Source organism: Lycorma delicatula, chromosome 9, assembly GCF_047948215.1.
Source record: "Lycorma delicatula isolate Av1 chromosome 9, ASM4794821v1, whole genome shotgun sequence".
Taxonomy (NCBI): Eukaryota; Metazoa; Arthropoda; class Insecta; order Hemiptera; family Fulgoridae; genus Lycorma; species Lycorma delicatula.
In genome coordinates this window covers 52,410,895-52,436,806 of record NC_134463.1, presented here as the reverse complement: position 1 = coordinate 52,436,806, position 25,912 = coordinate 52,410,895, and the positions used below count along the sequence as shown (strand labels likewise).

Here is a 25,912-nt window from a genome sequence, read left to right as displayed (position 1 = left end):
TTTCGGACATTTTTTCTGTAGAGTAACCTCCATTAAACTATAAAATTATCAATGAAACAGTAACTCAAATAACAAAAAGATATCCTAACATTTCTAATACTGTTATAGTAAGCATCAAAAAAAGAAAAACGTCATAGAGAAAAAAGATCAAGGATATGAGAAAGGGATGATCTCTTGATATGAAGGTTTAAGTGTAACGATAAGGTTTGATATGAAACGAGGCTTAAGATATCAACGAAAGGAGTATTTTAGGATTCCCCAAGTAGTAGGGAATTCATCCTGCTTGGAGTTCTTTGAGAAAATGAGGTATCTTTATCCAGGATGAAGATTACACATTACTGATAAACAATTTTTTTATATACTAACTTATTTTTTAAATAAATTGATTTCCCTCATTAAAAAAAAACTACCAGTGGCAAAATTTAATCTTTCCCACAAGTATTCTATAATTGTACAGGATGAAAAATAATGAAAATAACTTTTCTATAAGTTAAAGTTCCACTTACCAATAATTTATATAAATAAAAATTTTAATGTTCGTTTGTTCAGAATCTTAAATCACCAAAATTTCTTCAACGATTGCTTTGAAATTTTGACGTAATATTGCATTTGAATACGCGCGTGTTTTTATATACCTACAATTCATACACCTAAGATGTCATACCTGTGACAGGTAAAAACATGCTTTTTTGGAAAAAAAAAAGCGCTATCTGTTGGACGTAAAAGCAACACACGCTATACTAAGTACTTAACAATTCCATTTCAATGTTTCCGATATGTGTGTCTGCTATAGACTAAAAAACGACTGTACCGATTTACGCGCGAGGAAAAAGGAGAAAAGGAAAAATCAGAAAAGGGAAAGAGAAAAATCGGGAAAGGGAAAAATCGAAAAAGGTGGAAGAGAAGAAGGTAAAAAGGGAAGAAGGGGAAAATGGCAAAAAAAATAAAGGGAAAACGGGAAAAGGAAATGGAAAAGGACAAAAAAGAAAAGGGTAAAGGGGGAAAGAGGAAGGGAGAAGGATAATAAAGGAAAAGATAAATGGGAGAAGGAAATGTATAGGGGGAATAGACGAAAGGTTCAATAAAAATGAGGGGAAAGGGAAAGGGGAAATGGTAAAAGGGAAGGGGAATATGGTAAAAACGAAATTGTGAAAAGGAAAGTCAGGAAAAGCGGAAAAGGAAAAGAGGAAAATGGAAACGGTAAAAGGGAAAGGTTAAATTTTGTGAAGTTACGTAATATTAATTTTGTTAGTGCTTTATCAAACTTTCAATTTTGTTTATTTAATCTATAATATATATATATATACTCAAATCTAGCAATAGCGAAGCAATTGGCGGGTCTGCTAGTTTTTAAGTATATTTCCAAGTACTTTCGGAGTTGCTGCTCCATCATCAGGAATTTCTTATAAGATGTTAATTCAAAATTCATACATTATATATATAATTATATTTAAATTCAAATTCTTACGTTCATAATAGGCGGTTGTCAAGAAATAAAAAATAATTTATACGTTAAGAAGACTGTAACGTCATGTCCGTAAGATTTTTACGACTAATCTAGTCGTAAACAACGGCCGACTATTATGAACGTAACAATTTTAATTTAAATATAATTATACATATGGCATATGAATTTTGAATTAACACCTTATAAGAAATCCCCGATGATGGAATAGCAACTCCGAAAGTACTTGGAAATATATTTTAAAATTGTTGGTAACTGGAACATTAATTTACACAATTGTATTTATACCAACGGTGCCAAATTCTTAGAAAAGAAAAAGAACTTTAATCATATTATAATTAAACTATTTTAAAAGTCCAACCAGATTCTTAGTTACGGGTAAAATAATAAAAGTATATTTTTATATAATCAGATTAAAAAAAACTTTCTTTTCGCAAAAATTTAAAATTAATTAAATTATAAAAATCAATGATATAAAAATAAATTTATTTTTGAATTATTACAAAATAACCCACATAATAGCAGGAGATCTGAATACTAGATCATGGATTCCGGTGTTCTTTGGTGATTATTTCTGTTTTTTTTTTTTTTTAAACCCGGAACCATGGTTAGGTATTACTTCAAGGGATGAGATAAATGACAAGTAGCGTGTGAAGCCATGGGTGACCGGAATTAGAACCCGGCATCTCCGGGTTCTTTGGTGATTGGTTTCAATTAACCACACATCTCAGGAATGGTGGACCTGAGACTGCACAAGACTATACACTTCATTTATATTCATATATATCATCTTCTGAATACCTTACGGTGGTTCCGGAGGTTAAAGAAGAAAAAGAGAGAGGAGATAAACTATTAAACAAAAGGAAAAAGAAAAAATGACAGAAAAAATTAAGTCCATTCGTTATTTAGTTACGTACGTTAAATGGTATAACTTTGATTTTTAACTGAAAACTATAAAACGTCGATCTCATTTTAACTTTTATAAAAAAGAATCTGTACAAGAATTATAACTACAAGAATTGAAAGATAAATTTGGGAAGGAACTAACTATAAAACGAAGAAGACAAAACTGTTAGGAATAAAATTATTCTTCAGGAAAAAAAATGAGTTTTTGTTTTATTAATGAAAGGCAATAAAAACTGCCTGGAGAAAAATTCAGTTTGAATATAAGTTAATGAGTAAAAATAATAAAATTTATAAGAAGGGTATAATGGGCTACATAGTATTAAGAAAGAGGGAAAATATATATTCCAAATTTTGGAGAATTTTATACAGTAATATTACAATAGATGGCTGCAGTAACGTACAGATAAAACAGTAACATATAATTCATGGTTGTGATTTATGACGACAATGTAAATGTTAAAAATTATGTTGGCGGTAAAATATTCGAAATGAAGAGATGTTAAAACAAGTAAGAAAGAAAAAAAAATTATCAAAGGATCTTGCAAAGAGACGATCGCATTTAGATTTAGTCGCATGTGAACTCACTTTACCTTTCGGGTAAATTTTTTTTCGGGTGATTCAGTTCTTTTGACGACTATAGTTTTCAGTCTTGCTTGAGACCAGAAATATGTTTTGTTATTTTTACTAATAGTAACACCAATGGGAATGTCGATTTTGGCATTCGCATTGGTGGCATCCTGGGCCGACGCGACTAAGATATGTCATATGCCGAGGTTTAAAAGATCATCTCCGGTAAAGCCCATCAGGATTAGGTACGAAAGTAGTGGTTGGATGGTGTCTTCCCCTAGTGGATCAGGATTTAGATTTACTTAGTTTGGTAAAAAATGCACATGGAGAAGATAAAAGATTGAAAAATAATTGAGACCTTAGCTATAATGTTAACGTAACTTTTTTTCTTATGGATGCACAATAAAGATTCGTTGTTATCACTGGGAAGCAATGCTTCAACAGCAACAAAACAACGCGCTAAATATCACAGTCATAAACTAAATAACAGTAATATAAAAAATAAATAAGAACATCACAGGCAAAATATTAAAAATCTAATACTCATTATAAACACTAAATATTCGAATACTGACGTACGGCCTTAAGATATAACAAGACATTGGATCACATCATCATACTCTTACCTTAAATATTGAAATTTCCAACGCAATGCCGCATAATAAACACAGTCTAAGTATGTGGTATACTTGAGATGTATGTGGAGTCACGAGATGTCCATGAATAGTGTGTTCTATTCGCAAACGAGAAATAATAACCTCCTCTTGATGGTTACTCCTGCATGAAGAACTCAACAGTGATATAATGTAGTTAAATGGAAGAAGTTTAGTGTTGATAGTAGCACTCCATTCATTTTTCCACACATCACGAAACATCCTCTTAAGAAAATAGCAAAAATCATCAGAAACATCGAGATTAGTGATGAGCCATGGGATCAGTCGATGAAAGTCAGATGGACACACAATCTGATTCCGGACCTCCAGAGATGATTGTGTCGAAACTACGGGGAACTAGGGTTCCAGGTGACACAGTTTTTTACTAGTCATGGGTATTTCAAGGAATACTTGTGGGAGCGAAAGCTGAGAACCTCTGCGGATTGCGATTATTATGGAAGGAAGATACCGTAATGAACACACAGTGTTTGTGTGCGATCGGTTTCTGTAGCATAGGAAAGCATATACGAGAGAATTTGGCGTGTAATCTCAGTAAATATCATTGCAGCTATGCTACAAACCGAACGATCGTGACGTGTTAATTAAGATAAAGAACAAAGATGGCGGAAGATGTTCAAGAGTGAATAACAACCTCTGAATTTCCCTTGAGGCAATTTCTCGGCCCCAAGGTCGAGGCTAAAAAACGCAGGATCCCGATGAGTTCGGGACGTGGGACCAGCAATGGAGAATCCGATGGATCCAGGCCACATAGGTTGCTGTGATAATACCGTAAGGTGGACTCGGTATCCTATGTTGTAGGCGGGAGGGGTTTTAATGTGTAGGCCCGCAAAGAAGAGTACCTAGTATGGGGTACGAAAACACATGGTGCTTGCAAAAGGTTTCCCCGCCACCAACGGAAAAAAATGTTGAGGTAAAAAGATTAGCATAAAGCAGAAAATAATGGGGTGAATATCAGTGAAATGAGTGTTAATTAAAAAAAATTCTACGAAATACCTTTAATAAAAAACAGCTGTAGACAGAATAAATGATTACGGAACTGTAATTGGATAAAGATTAGTGTGATGTTACTACTCATATAACATCTACGCAAAGAAGGAAGCAGTCATGTTTTTGTTTGTTTGTTTTTTAATAAGTACATTTGTTTTATTTAAATAAGTTTGTATCGTTTTATGACTTGATTAATTATCAGTTCATAATGGTACATTTTTTCTAGAAACTTAACCGGTTGGCATTGAAAACTTGCTGTAGACAACGTCACAGGGTATTGCCTTCTGTTCTTCAATATAGCGTAAGGTTTATAATTTATACAAAGTAGTCACTATCCATTAACTTCAGAAGTTATGAAAAATCTTTGAACATCAATTTCATTTGTCAATATAATTATTAAACAAATTCATATGTATTTGTAACTCTCTCTCTCTCTCTCTCTTTCTCTCTCTCTCTCTCTCTCTCTCTCTCTCTCTCTCTCTCTCTCTCTCTCTCTCTCTCTCTCTCTCTCTCTCTCTCTCTCGCTCGCACACACACACACACATATATATATATAATATATTTAACACGTATGTATTATGTTGTGAAACAAATCGATTGGTATTAAAATCGTTTCGTAAAATTTTGTACTAACTACAAAAAAGTTTTAGTATGCATATTACAAAATAGGTTTTTTCAAAACTTCATTTGATACGCAAATAATAGTAATACTTTACGTCACCCACCAAAAAAAACTGAATCAATCGTGTAATATACAAGATTCTAACTTACTTCTTAAACATCATCAAATAAACAAAAAAATTATTAAGTTTTTTTTTTAATTTGCTATTAATGATATATAAGAGCAATGATAAATGTATCGTTAAGAATAATAAATAATAATTGAACAAAATCTAAAGTAACTACTTTAGTTAGATATATATAACACAAACATTATTTTTAGGTCATTTAACAGAAACATAATTTTTTATAAGTTGATTATATTTTTATGAATTTAAATAATACAACAGAACTTATGGAATTTTAATTAGTTAATTTATAAAGAAAAAGTAAAAGAAATTATTTTACATGTAGGAAAAGAAATTTATTAGTTTTGAATGATATATTATTATCAATTAAGGATGGTATATTATAATAACAATGATTGTACATAAAATAATCATTGTGAAGAAGGTAGAGTTTAATAATTTTTTTATTGACCTACATTTAAATGAAAAACGTTTTTTAATAGATAACATACAGCTCAATAATTTCAAGTCAATTGACCTAAAGCTAAATTTATTCCAGTTAAATTCATTATGTTTTCGTAAATTTAAATTTCAAAATAAAATTAGATTTATTTATTTTATGACTGAGCAGTCATCATTAACACAGTTCATGGTCATTATCCCGGTGAAAATTGGTAGCGTATGAAGAAATGCCTTGCATAACTGTGATTTGAATCGCGGGACCTCCGCACGAAATGCCAAGACTCTCAGCCACGGAGGATGGCATTTTTGATTAAAACTTTTATTCATTTATTTATAAATTAATATAATACTCTACCTAATAGAATGCATTATCCTGAAAAATAAAAGTTTACTAGAAGAAATGGAAAAGGAGAAAAGGGAGATCTTCAGTCCAATAAGAGATCAGAAAGATTACAGATTAGGATGCATTGAAACGCTATACCAGAGAATAAAAAAATCACAAATACCTTTGGCAAAAGAATATTATGCTTTTGTGGTTTTATCAACAGATTGCCTACGGAGAGATTAGCTAAAATAATACTAAAATTCATACAAAATGTTGTTTCAAAACAACAGAAACAAACTGGTACAAGGAGATAAAGAACAAAACAAACTGAAGTGATCACCGACAAACAAGAGTAAAAGAGAATGTTCCAGAGAATGAAGAGGTTTCAGAACTACATTAAGAAAAGGAAAGAAAACCGAACATCTGTTTAGAAACACAAAAAAAGCCTAATTCATGAGGATGATATACTGGGAAGAGAAGAAAAAGAAGTTGAAAAAAGTGCATGAAAAAAATATATTATGAAAAAAATTAATTAACGGTCGCCAATATAAAATTTTTGCTGTCGCAACTTTATGTAGAAAAAAAAAATCGGCCAATATTTTATTTAAATAACTCTGCCCTAACATCCACTTGTAATGTTTGTGAGAATTTTTATTGTGATGATACGCATATAAATATATTTTTCATTAATTTTGTTTTTGTTTATTTATTCCTGTATAAAATTATATTATATAAAATATTAAAAGTTATTATAAAATATTCTGCTTTAGTATCCTATATTTCAACGAAATTGCAAAAAGAAAAAAATAATAGTAATAATGACAACGTAGGCTACATAGAGATAATAGTGCACGAAACTTTGAAAAGAAAAAAACCACCAAAAAAAGAAAACTGCGTGGTTTATTCGTGTTTTTACTTATTTATTATTTTTCTTTCCATAAAAGTACGATGTAGTTCTTTTTACTTAGAAACCGCGAGTCACGAATCCGTGTTCACTTTTGAATACTTACAATTACTGTTATCAATTAATAAAATAGTAATAACCAGCTGTTTACTGCTTTGGAACGTCACCATTTTTTTTTTTTTTTTTCATTAAAACCTACTTAAGATTTAGTTATAAATAATTCATAATTACAAATACCATATTTGTTTGCCAAGGAAAAATATTAATCTCATTTTTTTTGTGTAATAACATTAAATTCAAGGTAAATAGAATTAATGAAAAAAAAAGTTTTAAATATTAGAATTTTAAATGACCGTATTTATTGTTTTATTATGTATGTAGGCAAATTAAACTGTTACAAAATGTTTATAAATAAAAGAAACAAATCTACGTGTACTATAATTTAAACCTTTTAATTACAAATACATCAATCATAAAATGTAATTTAAAAAAATGATCAATAACTTTTTATTACAATAATTATCAGTTTAACTAATAAAGATTAAAGTGATAAAAAACATTATTTTAACAATGCGATTTTAAAATAAAGAAAAAAAAACATAATTAATATCCATTACCTCCCATTTTCCTATATTTCCATAAAACAGAGCTCCGATTAATATTATTCCAAAATGTAAAACTGTTAACATGTCAATCGATTGTTAAGGACAATGTATTATAGAAAACTGATCAAAAATATCACTAATTTAACTGTTTATAACCTTTTTTCTGTTGGTGAGTAGGTCTATTTTAAAGAAAATTCCTACTGAGTTAGAAACGAAGAATCTAACATTTTTTTTAAAAAAAAAGAAAAAATTCTTTTCGGCACGCCGGAAGACGGAAAATTTCACCGGGACAAAATAGGGATAGGCGAATCGGATTGTACAAGCTCTTTTCAAACATTACTTTCCATATTTTACGGACACTGATTTTTCTCATTAGATTACAAGCTACTGCTAAATTTACGAAGACTTCCTTATGATTCCTGTACCAATTAAGGGAGCTATGATTTCTTTTTGTCCTTGAAGCTCCATTTTTTCCACCCGTTGGCCCTTATCCAAAGAATAGTAGAAACTTTAAAGAATTCGATATTTTAATTAAAAAGAAAGTTATAGCGATATTTTGTTTCTTCGAAAAAGCCTCCTTCATTTCCACCCCCTATGGTCCGATTTTGCATTAACAAACTCGACAGAGATTTTTGGCAGTAACTTTTATGCGGATTTGAATACTAGATCATGGATACCGGTGTTCTTTGGTGGTTGGATTTCAATTAATTACACGTCTCAGGAACAGTCGACCTGAGACAGAACAAGAGTACATTTTATTTACATATATATATATATATATATATATATATATATATATATATATATATATATATCATCCTCTGAAGTAATACTTAACAGTGGTTCCGGTGGCTAAACAGAAAAATAAAGATGAAATCAATAACGCTAAGAGTTTACAGAGAAACTCATTTTAGGAAATGTGTAGATTCCTGAAATCTTTTCTGAGTGGAAAGTTTAAGCTTTCAGATTCTTTCGTTGGTTTAGGTCAAGGTTTATCCCTGAAAATATCTTGGCTGAACGCAAATAATAATAATATAATGAAATAGATGAGATGAAGATTTCATCCAAAGCTATCGATTTATTGGGTTCAAGATTGAATAAGTTTGTGAAACTGATATATAAGTAAGAAAGATAATTTTTATTAATTCAAACAGGTAATAATTCCATTTTCAGTCTCATTTTTTTCTGCGTAATCAAGTATGTTTGTTAGTTAACTCCATTTGTAGGTAAAATTCGATTCACTATGATGAAAAAATGTTGACAAAACAAGAAACCTTTGTAAATAGCTAATGGTTCTAAATTTCGTCGTGATCGAATATTGAATACCGATTTAACATGGGATGTAGTGTTGGCGATTTTCGTGTTCGAAATTATAATACACAAGACGATACTGGTAATGAACCGTCGAGCGCTGTTTATAGCTACAAAGAAATTTAGGCAGAAAATTATTTCCAATTCCATTCAAAGAAACAAGGAATTTTTTAAAACTCTTTTTCTTCGTAAGTGTTATCATAAATAAGCGGCAAGAAAATTCAAACACTGTAATAAATTATTATAATTCATATCATTGATGCTGTAAACCAAATAAAATTTAATAGCTTAATTTAAAGTCAAGGAAATATTATTTTAATAATCATGTTTCAAAAAAATAGAAGTTATTATTATAAATAAAAATAAGCTAAGACAATGCAGTCTCTTATAACATTAAATACTACTATTCTAATAAAATTTAATTTCACAGATGACATTGACATTTGACGACAAATAGTAAAGTTATGTCATTAAATAATATTTAAAACAATTTAAATGAGTAACTAAAACATACACGGTTTTGCACTCAAAAAATACTTTAGGTAGATTATCTGCGTTCACCTGATAACTTCTCGAGAAAAGATTTGTTTAAATCTATTCAATTTTTTAACTCGCTATTTGTTAGGATGAAAGAAAAAGATCTATACAAAATATTTCGATTTTATTTTTCAATTTAACTTCCTTAAATGTTATTATTTTTAGATAAGTCTTTTGTATATGATAAAATTTTATAGACAAAATTGAAATTCAGTTTTTTTATATAATGCATTATTATAATTTAAAATACTATTCAAGTGCTACCTACCAACTACCCGTTGTAAAGTGAATTCACGGTTGGTCAAAACACATAAATCATAAAAAAATTCAATTTAAAATATTATTACGACTATAGTACATTATTTCCTTCTTTGAAAGAAGAAAAAACGAAAACTGTTAAAACGTTAATCCATCATAGAATCTAATTTTATATATCAAAAGTTTAAGCCTGATAGAAATACAATTTATTACTATTATTTAATTTAAATATAATTTTTACTAAATCAACAATATACGAAAAATATAACCTTTCAAGGATATATTATTAACTTGAATAAAACCAATGTGTGATAACACAACCAAAAACTCTATACACTTAACTGATGAAATTACGCATTAAAATCTTTTATTGTAAATACTTCAAACAACTTCCTCGATTACATTTGACGTAAAATTTAATATTACTTTTCAATCTTAATAAAAGTAAACTGTACCTTTATTACCTTTGAATAAAATATTAAGACGATGGCTTTTATGATTTTGTACTAGAACTTTCCATAACAGTTGATATAAATTGTAAACTATTAATCTTAACATCAAATATAAAAATTAAATGAAAAATAATATACGCGCGTGTTTACATATAAACACAAAAGAGTACGAGTATACTAGCATATTTTTTACTTCACGAGTATTACTATTTCTAACATGTGGATGTTAAAACATTTTTTTATTTTTTTTTGCTTGTAAGCTACGTGGGAATAGGCGAATGGAATTTTGCTTTGTATGAAAAATGTTATTCCTCTCCTGGATTCGAACATGAAACCCCCGGATGAACTGTTGAAACGCTACCACTCGGTCACGTAGATAAGCTTGACTGAATCCATTCAATAATTCTTAATAAATCAATTTAAATGCTTAAATTCGAATCCTTAAATCAATTCGAATTCAATAATTCACGAAAATCAGTTTAATTGAATCAGGACGTGAACAGTTTTGTCCAAAAATTACATACTGAATATTTATGTACACAAAAAATAATGTGATTTCGTAACACGTTTAGTATGCTATATAAGCTTATATTGAATAATATTAAAATAGTTTATAAAAAAATAAAAATAAATTGATGTAAGGAGAAAATAAACATGTTTTACATCTGGAATTTAAAAAAAAAGATTCAAACTTTTTTTTGTTGATACAGTAATATATTATGTAATTCAGTTTAAAATAAATAATTATTTTATTTTTAATGATAATACATCTACTTTCCAATAAAGAAAAACCGGTTGGAAATTTTAATAAGTAATTTACACTGAAAAAATTTTAATTCAATATAATTAATTGTTAAAAGTAATTTGTATTTTAATTTTAAATTAAATTAAAATACTAAGAAGCCACTTTATTTTTAAACTGAACCTATCACACGTATATATCCTTTTCTGTTTAGCCTCGGGAACCACCGTAAATTATGACTTCAGAGGATGATATGTATGAATGTAAATGTAGTCTTGTACAGTTTCAGGTCGACCTATTTCTGAGATGTGTGGTTAACTGAACCCAACCATCAAAGAATCAAAGGTATTGATATCAAGACAGAGTCCCGGCTTCTGAGGTGAAGTCCAGGAACGACATAGTCGGGCTTGGATACCTTGCCCTAAGGATCAGAGGTAGGAAATGAAAAGATCTAACCGGAGGGCTGACCTGTCAGACTAGACTTATGACCGGTGGACGGGGAGGCTCGTTTGAGTAGACAACGCTCTGGGCTGTGCTTTGCTTTGTTGTAGATCCGGCCCGGGGAGGGGTGAAAAAAAAATCTAATAATTATTGGGTTGGGTTGGGTGGCTGCGAACGGCATAGCCGGGCCTGGCGTTACCTGTGGTTAGCGGAGATGACACCTCCTAGAGCCATGTTTATGCTTAAATGTGCCCTGGGAGGCAGGTAAAAATAAACCACCAAAGAACACCGGTATCCATGATTTATTATTCACATCCGTATGAAAGTAACTGACTTTACTAGGAATTGAATCTTAGAACTCTAGACTTCGAAATCAGCTGATTTGCGATGATGAACTCACCACTAGACTAACCCGGTGGATCACACGTATATCTTGCATTATAGCTTTTAAACGTAGCTTGCAATTTCATACAGGTTAAGAGAATAAATATGGTAAAATGTTTGAAAATATAAATAAAATTTAAATTAACGCAACCTACATATTTAAAAAAAAAGTTATTTTATACGAATCAACAAGCTACTAACCATACATAAAGAAAATATTTTATTTACTCAGACGTAAAAATCTTACTGCAAATTTTGTCGGTAAACCAACAAAGTTTCTTAAATATCGTTTTAATTTTTCATTATAAATACAAAAAAAAAAATACAACAAAAACTTAATTAGTAAACACAATAATGATTAAATATACTGATTAATCTTATATTGAAGATTTTCATTTTCAGTAAGTAGTGAAGTGATTTCTAATTTAAGATAAAAACCATAAACCTCACTTGGAATTCCATTGATGAATGAGCCATATAAAAACTTAGTAAACTAATTTCATTTAATATGGCCCGTTGGTAAATATAATATAAAAATATATAAATTATAATTCCGCTTAAGACATAATAATTGGTACCCTTTTATCGACTAGACGCACAAATGTATGACTTTATTTTATAACTTGAGGATCGATTGTTATATTTATGGAAATTTTAATTTATTATTTTAATCTACATCAAATTAGTTAGTGAAGTGAATACTTACATACAAGTTTATCAGATTATTCTGAAGATGGAAAAATAACTTCGAAAAAGCGCTAGAACATAATAATTAATTACATTGGTTGGTAAACGGAATTATAATTTATATAATTTTTATAACTTAATAATGATCTATTTTTTCTTCATAGTTTTCAAATTTACTTACAATCGAATACATTAAAATTAACCTTGAGTAAATTGGATCACACTTGCAATCATATCAGCTTGCAATCACATCAGCTTAATTGCATCACTTGCCATCAAGTTTCAGCGAAACTATTAAAAAAATGTCACACTAGTATTACAAAGAACTTCAGTGGCAAGCAGCACATACACTAATTAACAACATTTAACACCTAATATTAAAACATAACAAAAAAAATAGCTAGAAATGAAACAATGAAAAAAATATATATATAAAAAGAGAAAATAAAAATCGAAGCGATAATGTACAGCACTCACAGCTGAAGTGACAAGACACTATAGAGTAACTAAGGTCCAGAACGTTTTGCCGTTTTAATCTTCTGACGTCATCTCCATTGTATAGAAAGTTCACGGCTAAGTGATTCATGTGATTGTTAAATCGTAATTCGTACTTTGAACTGAAACCGTTGCATTTCTTCTGGAACATATCGTACACCTAAGTATTCGTGTATTTCACTGTTTTGCAAACCAAGGTGCTTTTTTTTTACACCTCGATAGATTACATTGAAACCGCTACAAGATTTCGTTGTCGGACTTGTTCACAGTACCCCAAGTTGAATCCCATAGTTCCAGGTTGGTTTTAGAATTTTTTATTATACTAGCAGCTTATTAAATAAAGATAATTGAGAAAGTCTACCCAACAACCAGAACATTTCCTTGAACTTTATCACAAGGAAAACTTTATCAATAACAACTTAAGAACATTATTAATAAGGAAAAGAGAATAATAGTGACCTATGAAATATGATGTCCTTTAAAATCATAAAAAAACAAAATTTTGTCAAGACGAAATGAGTTTGGTGGATCGTAAATTAAAACATAGGTTTAGTTGAGATCGTATAGAGCAGTGATTCCCAAACTTATTCAAGTCGCGGCGTCCTTTTTCCATTAAATTTTTTTTTTTTCATGGCGCCCTATCCTAGGTAACAGCATGACTACTCCATAAGTAAAAGATAAAAATAAATAAAACACGTGTATCTTCATTACTTTTTTACTTTAACATTAAATTAATAATTATAAATGTTTTGGTCCAATTAATAACGAAGCGTTTACAATATTTTTCGGTGCCCTCGTACAGAGAGTTTCACTGGTTGAAACTCCTGGTATATAGAGTAAAAATTATAGAGGAAGACAACGATTAGAACATAATAACGGATAATTGTAGATGTATGTAGTAGTAAATTTAATGAGGTTAACAAATTAATATCGAATAGTAAGAAATACAGTATGGATTAAACCAGTCAAATGATAAGACGGTTAAAAACAAAATTGAGAGAGAAATTCTAGGCGTTCGTAATGTTTGAAAATTTGGATGAATAGATAAATCAAAATCTTGATTTAAAATAATAATAAATAAATATATAATAAATAAAAATATAATTTTTTTTTGGATATTTTTAGTAATTTAATTTTTAAAATAACTTTGCACAGCAATTTATTAATCACACGTAGTTATTTCAACGCATATTTTGCACTAAGCAGAATAAAATTCACAGAATAAGCTAATTTATTTCATTAAATAATTTTAATTACTGTTTATTAGGATTCTAATTAGATCATAAGCGAACAAAAAAAAACTTAAGCTCTCATCTGTTGAATTATGATGTACGCTTTTATAATTTATTAATTTATATGTTATCAGCTATTTTTATTCCATAATATTAAAAATTATACTTGTTTTGGCCAATCAAATTTCTTTAATTCATAGCATTTTGAAGGGTTCATGAAGAAATTCTGAATAAATATTTGCCGAAATCCATTTTAGAATAATAGAACTAAAATCATTAAATATTAAAATCCGAAGAGTTTAAATTTTAAACCTGTTTTCAAAGAAGACGATGACAAAGAGTTGAATTATTTGACCGCAAAGCCGAGAATGTCATGATCCTTTTACTACCAAGGGCTTTGTCCTTGACAGACTACTATACTTAGGATATTAAAGTTTGTAAAAATGCAAGTAAAGAATTATGAAAAAGAATTATTCTATTCTAAGTAAAACTTTTCCATAGTGAATATGTCATTCACTATGAATATATTCATATTATATATATCATAATATATTCATATTATGAAAACTTGCGACATGCAAGTTTTCATAAAAATCGATTATCTATTTATATATTTTTTTTTTTATGACGTTACAGAAACTTTACAATCTGTTCGGCAAAATAATTGAACAATAAGTAAATAAGATCTGTTTGAACTAATATTAAGTAGTCACAGACCCAGCGGCTGGTGACTTAACGATAACAACGAAATGAAATAGAAAAGCACTCCATACAGCCAGACCATAAAATCGCCTAACTTAAACGATAAGGCAAACCAAGATGTTCCTTAGCAATCTTGAAAAATCACTGATCTTGTTATCCAATAAATTGCTGCTAAATAATTCAGGTGCTGATCCAAACGGTTTGGATACCATAGGCTGACCGGCGAGATTTCCTGCCGAACGATTCGCAACTTGATTATTATATATATGACACTTTAGATTATTATATATGAAGCTATTGCTTACGTACCAAGGTATGTTTAGAATTTTTTGCAATGTTTTTTCTGGTAGCATTCAAGTATGTCAATACTGGAGTTGCATGCTGTATCCCACAATTCAATCCCGTACGTCCAAAGAGGCTTCAAAACTGATTTATAAATCGAAAGCCGAGATCATGTACTGACCTATCAGTCAGTACATGGTTTTAAACTTAAGATCCAACTGTTTTCGCTTACATTTGATATGTTTCGCTCAAGTAAATCGTCGGTCAAGATGAAAACCCAAATATTTGCAATCCTGACATCATGAAATCGGAACAATGAAGATAGAAACAGAAGAATGGTGTTCCTTACGAAGGGTGCACCCTTCATAATATTTTCTAATATTTAGAAAATACCAAGAAGAATTTAACAATAGAGATGTAATACTTTCAGGCATTTGTTATTAATTCTTATACAGTGGAAAAATAATGACATTAACATCCGGATTTTTAAGGGGGGGCGAAATATGGTGAAATTTTATTGAATTATTATTAAAAGTTCATTACTTAATTTTTTAATAAAAGTTTAAATAAACCTAACATTTTTTTAAATGAAAAAAATCGATGTTTTTAAAACTTTTAAAGAGGAATTTTGGAACTATTTACCTCACCCGCTGTAGATATTAACCCCAAAATTTTACCCAAAAACAGCCCCACATACGCAAGTTTCTGTACAAAATTTCGTTAAAATCGATTTATCCAGATATACCCCCACTGTTTTGTTTCAAGAGCTACGATACCAGGAAAGTAAAATGATAACTGCACAAAATTAAGAAAAAAATAGGTTTATCATTCCCCCTAAATTAAATCGCACAAATATGTAACCAAAGTGACATACTAACGTATTAAGATAATTTCCTAAATACGAGAATATTTTTGAGTTCAGAAAATAGAAAATAAAAAGGAATTTTTGCTCCCACCCCTTAATGAGTGGTTATAACAACATGTGAAAGTTATTTAAGTTATTTAGTTATTTAAGGAGCATTGAATTATTTGAAAGACATTATCTAACCTTTAAGTAATATTTTGAGTTATATGATTTATTAGGTCCATATCTCACTACTTCCTAAATCGATTGTAATCAAAATTAAATGACATCAATGATGGAGAAATCATTGGACCCAATTTTTTTTTCAAATCATCCATCTAGTGGAGATATCAAGCAAAACACACATTTATCTACGTACATAAGTATATTTTTTCCCAAATTTTTCAATGAAAATATTACGTTAACTAAAAGGAGTCTTGAAAAGTCAAGATCCGGAATTACCCTGATATGCATTAATTTAACTTAAATAGCAAAATTTTTCTCATATGAAATACATTATCGACGTACAGTATAATTATTACAAAACTAGAAATGTAATGAAATATGTAAAAATATATAAAATAACTATTTTATATATATTTTTTTCTTTGAAAAAAAATATATATAAAATAGTTTCTTACTTAAAATGTCTGAAGTATTTATTTAGTCACTATTTTTGTTTTAAATATATCCACTGAGAGCTGATTCTAATTTATAGATAATTAGGTAATAAAAATCATATTAGAATTATAATTTTTCGTAACATAGGTTTGAATCTAAAACAATGAGCTTTGAATCTAAAAAAATTAGCTTCAATCTATTCTGTTTCTCTTTTTTTTAACCTCCGGGAGCACCGTTATATATTGCTACCTGGAACTACCTGTTTGAATCTACCTGAACGTCCTTAAATATACTTTTTTTTTAATTTTTAATGGTAATAACACCTAGGTAGGCTTACACTCAAATTAGTAACAGCAGTATATAACTAGCTAAATTAACGCATTAATTTTTATAGAAAATTGGATAAAAGCGGAAGAATGTAAGATTCAAGACGGAAATTTTATGTAATTCTCCTGTTTATTATTACATTTAAATAATAAAATAATTTTTTTAATTTATTACTCCCTTGTAAGAAATAACGGAAGTACTGCGATCGCGAAAAATTTCGGTTTTCGGATTTCAACGGAAATATGCATTTTGACCATCACTAAATCCATTTTGAGTAGTTTCGGCGTGACGTCTGTACGTATGTATTCGCATACCTCAAAAACGATTAGCCGTAGGTTGTTGAAATTTTGGATTTAGGACTGTTGAAATATCTATTTGTGCACCTCTCTTTTTGATTGTAATCGACTGAACCAAAAGAGCACAAAAACCTAAAATTCAAAAAAAATCTGGATTTTTTACTTTTTCTTAACTACAGTAATATGCTCTCATTGAGAGATTTTCAACGATATACCATAAATAGTATTTATTTTCACTGGTTCCAGAGTTTTAGCCAAATTAAATTTTAATTAATGAAATATTTGATAAGATTTTGAATATTTTCTCCTTATAAGTTCCAGAAGGCACATCGATTTGTAGGAGACATCTCCTTTTTTAACTTTTTTTCTAATTAATATATATTGATTTATTAATAGTTATTAACTACAGACTGTATAAAAAATGTTTATAATAAATAATAATTCAATAATAACTAGAAAAAAAGAAAAAAATATCAGAAGTTATTAATGAAATAAGATTTTACGTATTTTTCATATAAAAAAAATAAGTGTATATGCAATTTAATAGGCGTACAAGGAAGTCAGTTGGTGTCCACCTCAGATTTTTTTTTTAATTTAAATAATATTTCGATTACTTTATATTCTCATAAGACGCTAACCGAAAATAATGAACTGTAAAAAAATGAAATATAAAAGTTATGTTGCTTGTAGAAAGCATTAAAATAGATAAAATTCCGTAACGAGATCAATTTCACACAATTGTAAATAAAAATTCACAAATCTTTCACTACAATAGAAATTTAACTAACATAATTTTAAATTTTGTATTCATTATTTTACTGTTATAATAAAAATTTGGGATCTTTAAAATTGAAAATTATTTTAATTTAAACATTTTAAAATAAATTTTCAAAATATTAAATTAGTTACGTCAGATATTCAACGTGTACAAAAACAAAATCAAAATGTTAGGAATGTAGAGTGATATAATTTCAGTCCAAAATGTATTGCAACAAACAATTATTACATAAGCATCCTCTTTAACTTCGTTACAGTGCTTAACGTAACACATTTATCCGCATTCCGTGAATGCAAATTACTATCCTAATTATTTCCCTCTACCATTTCTAAAGAATCTAGAAGCAAGTATAAATCTCTACAATTACAGCTATAATCAGAAGACAGAAGAAAGTTCATAACGGCATATAACCTTCTGAATAAAATATTATGTTATAAATCTGCTAAACATTATTCATTCGTAAAATACACGTATGTGAATTAATTTAAAAAAAAAAATAAATAAAAAAAAAATTTCTGTCGTATTAGCTTTGTTTATTATTTTTTTAGAAAAATTGTTAAAAATTATATATTTGCCAATTAAAAAAAAGTATTTTATCTTAAGGCAATTTTCTTTAATCCTACATTTTAATTTTTAGTTTAATAAAAAAATATAATTGTTTAATGTTAAACTATTATTTTATATAAGAATACTTATAACCCGCCGGGATAGTCTAGTGATTAAACTTGTCATCACAAAATCAGCTGATTTTTCGAAGTCGAGAAGGTTCAAGTCTTTGTTAAGGCATGCTATTATATGGATTTGATTAGTGGAATGTGGATACCGGTGTTCTTTGGCAGTTGGATTTCAATTAACTATACGTCTCAGAAGTGGTCGACCTGAGTCTGTCCAAGACTGTTATGTTTACCGGAACATTTACACCGCAGCTACGTCAGGCCTGGTAAACTGGTAGTGGTAATTTCATTTGGCTTTACACACACATCCAGACCGGGCAGTAGCTGAAAAACTGGTTGAAGAAAAAAACAACAGTATTATGTTTATTTTGTTTTGGGTAGAAATTATATATATAATAGGCTATATAAGAGTGAGGGCAAAAAAATAAAAAAAATTGATATATATATATATATATATATATATAGCATTCTTTACTCACCGAGAGAAATATATTCATTTGTTTTGTTTTTACAGTATATTTTAACTTAAATCATGAAAAAGCACTGTATCATAAACTTTCTAAATAGATTTACTTTCCATGAAAATATTGATGCTCATTACATAGCAAGAACCGATGGCAAACAACCTACTCAATATATCTCATATAAGATTAAATGCAAAACTGCATTTCAGCGATATTAATAAGCTAAGAAACATTACACCACTGAATTTATATTTAAGGCTACTTAAATTTACTTTATATATTTTTTTTAAACACTCCCTGAGCGGCCGGTACAGCCTTAAAGCTTTCCCCTCCCCGCATAGGCGTCTCCCCTGGATCATAGGAACAACCCGACTTCCGGTTCTGGATAGCCGAGATGCCCCTACCCAGGGGAGCTGTCCTTCTCGGCCCTAATACTACTAGGTTCCAGGCATGCATTTCGCATACCATTCCAACACGCATGCTCAACATGCCCTCTTATACCATCAGGGTCCTCCGTGCCATCATCCCCGACTTCCCTGCTCTTGCGTGCGGGCGAGCCAAGATGTCCTAGGCAAGGAGGCTGCCTTTATATTTACATTATACATATTTTTACTTTTTAATTACATTATACTAAGTCACGCGAAACTATTACGTCTTCTTTATTTTTCCTGATATTACTTCTTATAGAAAGCTATTAGAACGGACAAACATTTTTACATCGGATAGTCCTTTTATCATCGGACTTTTGCTTTATGTACAATTTTTAATAAAAAATTACAAAAGTAGTTTCATCCACCTCAATCAAACCATACAACAGAACTATTTACGTTTAAGTGGACACAATACATCGGTTAACAAGAAAAAGACCTTATTTGTGCTTTTTTATACCGTCTTTAATAAATGGCTGAACCACTTACAAAAATCTACCTCCCAATTTATCTAAAATACAATTAAACGAGGTTTTTTAAATATTATTAATTTGTCGTTTAATTTTTAAATAGAAATAAGAATAAAAGAAAAAAATTGAAAATGATCCTTCTTCATTTTCTGTATCTTTTTTTCAAAATGGATACATAAATGTTTCGAATAATTTTCATTGATTTCTGAATTGTAAACTATTTTTCCTATTTTCACGTATTTACCTTAATATTATTTCATAGCTTATATTTTAAATTCTTAACGTATTTATATATGTTTTTAATAACATTTATTTATCACATTATAATCAATTATTTTGTATCGCTGCTCTGATCAAGTTCTTATGAAGGTTTCCCTTGATCAATCCATGAAAATGATTTCAGCAGTTCATTATTTTTATCTGTGAAATGGTATATCTTCCTGAAGTGATCTATATAAAGTAATATTGCGGAATACATAATTTATTTATAGAACTTTATTATAGAAGGCAATAATATCGTTAGCATTATATTTCATTTAGTTTATAAATAAATAGAAATTTCAGCAATACAGAAGTTTGTTTAAATAAAAAAAATATTTTATTATCATTATAAGTACTTTAAACGAAGTTATTCAATTATTAAAATTTGATTAATAATTTTCTTTTATAAATTTATTTATCGCTGTAATAAGTGGTTTGGAGATTCAAATTTCTTTTAAAAGTATTTATAATTCCAATTATAGAACATAAATTAGTGTTATTCAATTTAAAATTAACCATTCAAAACACTTATTGGTGATAAAGTTAACGGAAATAGTTCCATTGCCTTAATCCCAGTTGCCAAATTTGATAAATTTCTTAGATTGAGAACTGTGTTTAATACAAAAATTCATAATTACGAGTAAATATAAAGCAAAGATAATTTTAAACAGCTTTAAAATAAATACCCGATACTTTTATAGTTGATTTTTATATTTAAAATTGACGTATATTATTTGGAAGAGTAGATATTTAGTGCAACTTTCTCGATTCAGGGCCCGTAGATAACTTCATCCCTTGTTCATATAAAGAATGTATCATTAGTTCATCATGCTTATGGATCGCAATGTTAAAATGTTTGTTAATTAGACCCCAACTACAAAATGGTGTTTGTTTACAGAGAAGCTTTAAAATACATTACTGATTTGTCCAGGCCTTGAACTATTGACCTACCGTACAATAAGGCTAGAATATATCATTATAGATAATTGAGGTTAATAAATGAGCTGATTGTTCTTAAAATTACAGCGAACAAAAATTGATGGGCATATCTTTTAAAAATTGAGATTTAAGACTGCCTCTCTATTTTATACAATATTTTCTTTACAAAGAAAATTTTGATAGAGAAAAATTTATAAAATCAAAAAATCTGTTTCCAGAGAAGGATAAGAGGAATATAGGAAGAAAGTGGACTGAGGATAGAAAACAGAATGAAAAAATATTGGGAAAACAAAAGAAGTCCCAACTATTATGCAAACGTGATCCTTAGTGGTCCCGACGAACAAAAAAAAAGAAGGATTTATATTCAATCATAAAATAGTCCGGTAATTCCTTCTTAAAGTGGCATTTTTGAAAACTGTAAGTTTAATAAAAAATTAAAGTAACGTTTTTTAATTTTGTTACAAAATTTTTATAATTTTTTTGTTATTGATTAGTAATTAGTAAGATACCATGACTTAAATAAATGTCCGACTACGAATCTTGAAATGTTTTTCTCATGAAATAACAGATCAAATTTGATTAAAGATGTCTTTACTTCACTTTATACTATAATAGATTTTTGCCTTTCATCTGGATGATTTTGAGCTCGACTCCTAATCAAAATTAATATTTTACACAATAAAAAATAATTTTCTGACTAAATAATTGTATTTATGAAATTTTGGTTGTAATTTTTAAAGAATAACTAAATAATACGAATATTGGTTAACGGTCAAAGCAGTCGATTTTCAAATTAAGTATGAAATTAATAGTTCAGAGTAAGATTCTTAATTTTGATTAAGAATCAAAGAAAGTGACAAAGATAAATTTTTGAATTTATCTTTGTCACTTTCTACTGCGTTTCTATAATCAGTAACCATGACATTACACAACGTAATAGAGTTGCAATTCTCAAACAGATCAAATAACTGTAATATTTTCACCCATTATATAAGAATATCTGAAAGTTAATACTATAACTGAAGAAAAGAGATAAAAAATACACTTCTAGAATTTCATCGATAAATTTATTATTTATTTTTATAATATTAGTCATATGTTTTTGTTTTTCCTTTTTTATACTATTTGATTCATTAAAAATAAATTATTCAATGAAAATAACCTTTTTCTTGGATTTAAAAAAAATAAAAACGTTAAATAAAAGACAAAACATTGAAAATTGTACAAAATAAGTGATTCTTTTTTTTAGTGAAAACTATCAGATATCAGGAAAGTATCAGCTACAGCAACAAATTTCTCTATTTTCTGTTTAGCCTCCGGAACTACCGTAAAGTATTACTTCAGAGGATGAATGAGGATGATATGTATGATTGTAAATGAAGTGTAGTCTTGTACTGTCTCAGATCGAACATTCCTGTGATGTATGGTTAATTGAAACCCAACCAACAAAGAACACCTGTATCCACGATCTAGTATACAGATCCGTATAAAATTAACTGCCTTTACTAGGATTTGAACCTAAGAACTCTCGACTTCGAAATCAGCTGATGAATGTAACACGAAATAAAATTCATTTTTTTAAACCATAAGACCATATGAATAGAAAGATGAAATAATGGAAAAAAATCTAACCAGTAAAATAATGAGTTACTTCAAAATATTTTGTAACGAAAATGCAAAAAATAAAAATTATTAAATAGATTTCAATAAATTAATAGTTAAATATTTTAATTCAAAGTTAAATTGGTTAGGTTGTCATCTATCTGCATAGCTCCATCGTAACCAAACAAGAAAAAAAGCTAGATATAACAATACTAGATGAATGGAATTTTTTTTTAAATTACAAAAATTGTAAAAGGTTTTACTTAACACAGTACCGTAAAGAAATAAATCGATAAGGAAATCCTTGACGCCATAATACAAGAAGAAATTAAACATTTCATAAAAAAAAAGGAAAAATAGATCAGAAGTATAAAAAAACCTAGTCCAGTTCGATGGTGATAACGCGTAGTAAATAATCATCTTGATTACAGTATATTCTGTATAATTCCACATATATTTTACACAAGTACTAATCTTACAGAAGAAAAAATCAATCATTTACATAACCTTAAAAGAATTATGCATTTCAATATAATTATATAATTTATGAAACAAATACCATACAACGTTTTAAACAAAAATCAAACCGACTAATCTTATTTTTAAATTTTATTTAGAATAACGCTTTATTAAAGAAACAAATATGTTTCAGATATACAGTTTAAAATTGACAGATGTAGTCTTGTTACAAAGAACAGCCATGTTGATCAAGAAGGTGAGACGTTTCTTCGGATTTTTATTATATAAGTACTTATTACTTCGAAATTTTATTTTATAAATGAATCAAAAATAAAATAATTATTAATAATAGTTTAGTATGAAACGGCATATATAATGTCTAATTATTAAGTTTAATAAAGCGTTCAACATCAGTATTTATAAAAACTTTGTAAGTTTAAATTTAAAAAAACAGAAATAAATAAATACGTAATAACAATAATTAGCAAATGACGAAAAATACCTGTTGATGAGTAATCCAGTATGACGTAGAAGTTATATAAAAAATCACACACAAAAATAGCTAAATACTAATAAAAAAAAAAAATACGCAATATTATAATTAATTTAAAGTAATAACCAAAATAACAACAACAATTTAAATAAACAAACGCACTATGCGGCAAATTTGTCACAACTGGTAAGCAAATAGCAACAACTAATTTTTACAGAGACGAAAACCGAACAGACACACAACCAGTCAGTCAGCTTAGCAAGCGAACAACTCCAGTCGTTCTCTGTAACTCGGCTTTCCCTACTAGCTAGCGACCAAGCAACAACCAAAGCTAGCTAGCTAGGCTAGGCAGGCAGGCGACGCTAACTCGTAATGCCGACACACCACGATGCCACGTCATGTGAACATAACCGGCAACCTCGCGTCTCACCTGTGAAAAGAGGTGGGAGTTCGAAGGAGTGTGATGAGGACATAGAAACAACGTAGTTGTTGTCCCTAACGCAGCACGAGGCACATAACAACAGCCGACGGTCGGCCAGCAAATTTACTCTCAAGATCGACTGATTCGGTTACTCGCTTGAAGTATTATTATTATTAAACAAGCGATGCCCTATGACCTCTCATTCTACAGTTCAAAAAATCCTTGGTGTACCACTTCCAAAACCGTAAACTGGAAGAAGAAAAAATAATATTTTGGCCATCCATCCAAGATAATAAACCATTATTATTATATCTTTAAAACTGCAGGAAATAATTTTTAAATAGGCAGATAAAATTGAAAATTTACTTGTATGTCGTTTAAAACATTATTTATTGGGACGACAACGGTAAAAATTATGCAATAATTTCAACATCGATAAAAAAACAAAAATCAAACCGTTGTTTTAGGTTAAAAAATAACTATTTTTTGGAGTTTTACTTTGTAATTAATATATATAAAAAGTAGGATATATGTTTTTAAAAATTTAATTCTGCGTAATTAACATTAGTAAAAGTAAAAAAAATTAAAGGATATTGTATTTAAAATGTCCGGTAAAAATTAGGACATATCCGCTTTATATCTGTCGCTTTTATTTTTTTCTGTTTAGCCTCCGGGAATCACCATCAAGTATTATTTCAGAGGATGATATAAATGAGTGTAAATGAAGTGTAATAATGTACAGTGTCAGGTCGACCATTCCTGAGATGTGTGGTTAATTGAAACCCAACCACCAAAAGAACAGCGGTATCCACGATCTAGTATTCAATCCGTATAAAAGTAACTACCTTTAATAGGATTTGAACGTTGGAACTCTCGACTTCCAAATAGCTGATATGCGAAGACGCGTTCATCACTAGATCATACCGGTGGGTCCCGCTTTTATCTATCTAATGTCAAACAACAAACTATATTACAAATTTAGGTTTGACTAGAATTTTTTGAAAAAAAAATACTGTTTTAAGTACATCTGAACAAATTATCGCTGGATATATATATATATAATATTAACAGTTACGTAAAAACATAACAAGGTTTTCGAGGTTTGTATGATGCAAAATATTATATAATGAACGAATTAAATAAAAAAATTATGAAAATGTGTTTGGAAATAATTTTTTTTTATAAAGTAATAAATATTGATTATTTATTTATTTTTAAACATATAATTAATAAGATATACATGTTTCATGTTTTATGTACTGATATGTTTTATGTACTATTCTTCGCGCTTCCAAAGTCACTTTTACTATCAAGATTTCTTTAAAAAATTATTCCTCAAACTGGATTAATTCTAGATTCTTATCTAGATCTTTCCCCTACTTAATCTTTCGCTAATTTTAAGTAATTATAAGAAAAATAAGTAGTTTTCAACCAATATTCTCGTTATCTATTTAACTCTTTTGTTTATTTCTTACTGATTAACGATAAAATTTCATTTTAGTGGTATATAATTTAAATAAATAAGATTACAAAAAATGTTTTACGTAGATTTATTTTCTAATTATGTCTGTATAATAGTACGAGAAGAGCCAATTATTTTCATTAAAATAAAAATGATTCATAAAATATAAATACAAATGAATTCATCATACATTGCAACTGATTAATATTACTACGTAAAATAATTTT

At 28.8% G+C, this 25,912-nt stretch overlaps 1 protein-coding gene across 3 annotated transcripts in view; it reads right to left on the bottom strand.

Moving 5' to 3' along the window:
* The window catches only part of Myo10A (unconventional myosin 10A), a 765,283-nt gene extending 741,144 nt beyond the window's left edge, over window positions 1-24,139 (bottom strand). For all 3 annotated transcript variants that reach the window (XM_075375939.1, XM_075375938.1, XM_075375940.1), the window contains exon 1: window positions 23,812-24,139. The gene's annotated coding sequence lies outside the window, so the exon portion shown is untranslated. The remainder of the gene's footprint in view (window positions 1-23,811) is intronic.
* Between the last annotated feature and the right edge of the window lie 1,773 nt (window positions 24,140-25,912).